This window comes from Chrysochloris asiatica, unplaced genomic scaffold, assembly GCF_000296735.1.
Source record: "Chrysochloris asiatica unplaced genomic scaffold, ChrAsi1.0 scaffold00261, whole genome shotgun sequence".
Taxonomy (NCBI): domain Eukaryota; kingdom Metazoa; phylum Chordata; class Mammalia; order Afrosoricida; family Chrysochloridae; genus Chrysochloris; species Chrysochloris asiatica.
The window spans coordinates 3,453,599-3,459,109 of NW_006408779.1; positions in this window are offsets into that span (position 1 = coordinate 3,453,599).

Sequence of the window (5,511 nt, forward strand, 5' to 3'; positions counted from 1 at the left end):
CAGGATCAGCGCACAGACAGGGCGCACAGAGCGAGAGCGCACAGACTGAGAGTACACAGAGGCTGGACCAGACAGCAGGATCAGCGCACAGACAGAGCGCACAGAGGCTGGACCACACTGTAGGGTCGCAGTTGTTTAACTGATTCCTCTGAGCTCAGTTTAAGGGCACAAAGCTTTGCCTCAAATTTGGCACTTTTGAAGTGTACTGACCATTTTCCTCCCCAACAGATAAGGTATCAATCAGTATAAGCTATTAGTCCTTCTGCATGTCGGCATTTACTTCCTTTCAAATAAGTTTCGTATTATCCTCTGCACATTCTGTGTTTAGTATGTTTCATGATAGAAAAAATGCCCTTTCTTCCCCAGTCTACAGACTCTGCAGAGAACACAGGTAAGTCGCTCAAGTGGCTGTCCTCCCAGCAGGTCCTGGTGCCGACTCACAGCAGCAGGACAGATGAGGTGCCCATGAGTGAGGGTGCAGCCCAGAACCCCCGTACAGTTGTGACATGTCCCAGGAATCCCTCTCTGCTGTCTTGCACTCCTCCACACATGGGCCGTTACTGACAGCGCTGTTAGCGACATAACATGCTTAGGCACTCTAGTAAGTGTAACACTGACACTAAGTATTAGACAAACGCAGCCCAGCTACTCAAGCACTATAAATGAGGTTTCCATGGCGTCTGGTGCACGGACACGCTGAAGACTGAAAGCATGTCTTAGTTCTGGTCATGAAGAAAGTTGTTGAGGCTTCCCAAAGACTGAGCTCGTGAGCCACAGTTCTCAACTCCGCTGGTCTTGGCAGTGTCCACGTGCAGAATGAATGCCTATTGGTTAGCCTTTTCACTTGAAGTGTTTCCCAAAGCGGGAGGATAGCAGAGTAGGCCCTTGTGGCTGGGAAGAAGGATTTCAACAGCATCTCTGTCCTGGCACATCCCACGTACGTCCCGTCCTGCCTTCCCGGAAAATCTCAGTGTCACAGCCATATACTGCAACTGCAAACAGCAAGCGGCCCCAACAGGGTCATATCCACACTGCTGCCCAAGTGCACAGCAACATCCGCCCAGCAGGGGAGTGCAGCACAGATGCCACATGGTGCTCCGAGCAGGACCACAGTCACACGTGAGGGTCACATGTGGCATACAGAGCGGATCCAGCAGACGGTGAGAGGCAGGAAATCGGCTTCCCGATAAACCCTCAAACAAAGCGGCATTTTTCTTTGAAACGTGATTGGTTTTGAAAACTCTGTTTCTGCCTCGCTGGGGAGGAAGTGTGTGTGTGTGTGTGTGTGTGTGTGTGTATGTGTGTGTGAGAGAGAGTGAGAATGAGTGTGTCTGAGCCTGTGTATGAGGTGTACATGTGTCTGTAGTGAGGGTGACTGTGTGTGAATGTGGGACGTGTGTGGGGTGTGTGAAGGTATGTGTGCAGTACATGTGTGAGAGCATGTGTGTGAGTGTGGTACATGCATGAGGGTATGTATGAGGATATATGACAGTGTGTGTGTATATGAGGTACATGTGTGAGGAGCATGTGGTACACATGTGAGGGTGTGTATGTATGATAGGGTGTATGAGTGTGCACGTATGAGGTACATGTATGAGGGTGTGTGTGTGTGCGTGTGTGAGGTACATGTGTGAGAGTATGTGTGTAAGGGTGAGGGTGTGTTGCATGAAGTATGTCTCTGTGTGTATGTACACATGTGTATGTTGTGTCTGGTATATGTATGGCATGTGTGTGTTACATGTATGGGGTGTGTATATCTGTTTGTGTTGTGCCTGTCTCTGTGTTATATGTGGTATGTGTATGCCTTGTGTGACAGTGACCATGTGCGATATGTGTGTGTGGATGTGCACATGTGTATGTTGTATGTAGTATGTGTGTGTGTGTGAGGATGAAGATGAATGTGGTTATACTATATGTTATATGGTTATATTGTGGAGGATGTGTGTCTCTGTGTGTATTTTATGTGGAGTGTGTTTGTGTGAGGGTACATATGTGCATATGTGGTGTGTGTGCATCTGCATGTATATGTTCACGTGTGTGTCTATGTGTTGTGTGTCTCTGAGGACAAATGTGTGTGTGTGCTTGAACTGTGGAGTGTGAATATGCATGCGTGTGTTGTACATGTGGCTGTGTTCTGTTGTACACAGACTTGTGTATCTATGTGAACGTGCATGTGTGTTGTACTATGGCTCTGTGTGTTGTGTGTAGAATGTGTGTGCGCATGTGCGTGTTGTATGTGTAGCTTTATGTAGACGGTTTGAATGTGCATGTCTGTGTTGTATGCATGGCTGTGTGTGTTGTACGTAGAGTGTGTGTCCGTGTGAATGTGTATGTGTGTTGTATGTATGACTGCGAATATTGTATACAGGCTGTGTGTGTCTGTGTGCATGTGCATCTGTGCTGTGTGTGTGTGTGACTGTGTGTTGTAAGTAGATTGTGTGTCTGTGTGCATGTGCATCTGTGCTGTGTGTGTGTGTGACTGTGTGTTGTAAGTAGATTGTGTGTCTGTGTGCAAGTGCATTTGTGCTGTGTGTGGCTGTTCATGTTGATTGTGTGTCTGTGTGTGCTGTATGTAGATTGTGTGAATGTGCATGTGACTGTGGATGTGTGTGTGGTGCGTGTCCACCTGCGTGTGAGGGTCAGGGTGTGTCTGTGTGCCTTTTGATGCCAGCAGACTGGGAAGTCTTTAGGAGCAGCAGCCACTCCGTGTCTACTGCCCTAATCTCAGACACTCCCTTGTACATGTGGCTGTGTGTGTGTTGTATGTAGACTGTGTGTGTCTGTGTGCATGAGCGTGTGACTGTGGATGTGTGTGTGGTGCAGGTCCACCTGCATGTGAGGGTCAGGGTGTGTCTGTGTGCCTTTCGATGCCAGCAGACTGGGAAGTCTTTAGGAGCAGCGGCCACTCCGTGTCTACCGCCCTAACCTCAGACACTCCCTTGCTCCCTGTAATGTCCACCACCCAGCGACACTGAATTCTATCTCTGGCTCTGCCAAGTGCCACTCCTTAGAAACTAAAATAACGGCACCAAAACAAGATGACAATAGCTGCAATTCTGAGCTCCAACACTGCCTTCTCAGACACATAAAAACCTAATTATTCCTATTAAAACGACTTTCTTGTTTTGCTATTAAGTGCCATCTTAATTCAGTTCCAACTCACAGGACCCTTTATACGGTTTCTGAGGCTATAAATCTTTGCGGGAGCAGAAAGCCTCATTGTTCTCCCACAGAGCAGCCCGTGGACTCGAACCGTCAACCCTGTGGTTCACAGAAACAACAAAAAGATAACCTATCAATACCAGGCAGAGAATGTTGACATATCACTACAAAGGATAGTCAATTGGCCAACAAGCACATGAAAAGATATTCCGCATCTTCAGCATTTATTGTTAAGGTTGCTCCAACTGGTAGCAACCCTGCATACAGGAGCAGCTGGTGAGTTTGAACTATCGCCCTTAGGGTTAGCAGTCCAGTGCTTATCCTACAGGAATCAAAGCTACCATGTGAGACCACCTCACCACTAATAAAATGGCTATGGGTTTGTTTGGTTTGTTTTGAGGGGAAAACAAGTACTGAAGCGGTTGTGGAAAAACTGGGAACTCTCATTAACTGATGGTGGGACCCAAAAGGTACTATGGGACCCTAAGAAGAAAACTCCATTTTCTACCTAGGCTAAAGCACATCGTCCCCCCGTCTCAGGAATGTGCCTGGTCAGTTAGTACCAGACGGAGATGACCCCCTTCCCCTACGAGCCATAAAAGTAGAGATAAACTCTCCTGACAAACCCAAGGCTAGATAATGTATGTCTTCCTTATCCTAATTAAACTGTCCTAGCGTAACAAACGTCCTCCTTATCCTAATGAAGCTATTCTAGCTATAGGTAGTGGCCAATCGAATTGTGTAATCCCGTACCTTACCAAGTGTAAACCAATCCTAGAGAAGTTAGATAGAAGACCCCCAAATCTGTTTGTAAAAATCTATAAAAACCCCACTAAAAGGGAGCTCTGGGCTCTTGCCCTAATCCGCTGCGTAGGATGTGGTTAGAGACCTGGCTTGAGCTTGAATAAACAATCCTTATGTATTTACATCAGTGACGGCTCCTGGGTGGTCATTGGGGACCCCGAACTCTGGGCATAACAGTACAACCGCTATGACCCAGTGGTCTCAATCCTATGTATACACCCAGATGAAGCCAAGGCAGGAACACAAACAGAATTCTGAGCACTAATGCTCATGGCAACAACCAAAAGGTGGACACCACCAAAACATCCAACAACAGATGACTGGCTACACCCATGGTGTGGTGTATACCACAGCCCACATAAACCCCAAGACCACAGGAACTAGATGGTGCCTCACTACCACTACCAACAACTCAACTGGATCACAACAAAGGGTACTGGACAGAGCAGGAGAAAAATGCAGAACTCACACAAAAAAGCCAAACTTACTAATCTATCACACTGGAGGAACCCCTGTGACTACAGCCCTCAGACACCCTTCTGACCTGGAACTAAGCCATTCCTGGAGACCACCTTTCAGTCAAATAGACAGGCCCAGCAAACAGACAATAACAATCAAGAAAAACGTGTTCCTTAGAACAATCAATTACACGAGATCAAAAGGACATTTGTCTAGAAGCAAAGATGAGAAGGCAGGTAGTGCGGTGGTGGTTGTGTGCCGCTGAGTAGGTTTTGATTCACAGCAACCCTTTGTAGGGTTTCCAAGGTTATAAAGCCTTATCCTTCTCCCAGGGAGCAGCAGCTAGTGCATTTGAACTGCTGACCTTGCGGTTAGCAGCCCAACACATAATCTCTACACTTCCATGGCTCCTGAGAAGACAGGAAGGGGTAGAAAATCTGGATGCAAGGGAATGGGGACCCCAGGGCGGGAATGGTTGAGTGCTGATACATTGTGAGGAATGCAACCCATGTCATGGAACACTGTATGTACAGACTATTGAATGGGAAACTAAATCGCTCTGTACAATTCAATTACGGTGCAAAACAAAATATAATGCAGTGAATATATATACATTGGAATACAGGTCAGTCATAAAGAGAAATGGAGACCTGATACATACCATAGCACGAAAAGCCTTAGAAACATCATGCTGATAGAAATCATTCAGTTGCAAAAGGACAAATATTTTGTGGTTTCTTATATGAAATAAGGAAATACACAGAACCAAAGATTATGAGTGGTTATCTGGTGCGGGAGGGAGGGTGAAAGGGAAAGTACATGCTTGGTGGTCACTGAGCGTTTGCTAGTGATGGGCTATTGTGGAAGAGGATAGTGAGATGGTAGCACAATTGGAAGAGAGTGTAATCAGTGTCCCCGAATTGTACATGCAGGAATTGCCCAGATGGACAGTTTTATTGTGGGTATTTCCACCATGGTTCCAGGAATGCCCTGTAGCTGTGACTCTCAAGAGCACCGTTAGTGACAGCAGCACAGAAGACCAACGTCACCTCAGTGAGCAAAAGCGGGACAACCAGCAAGACCAGA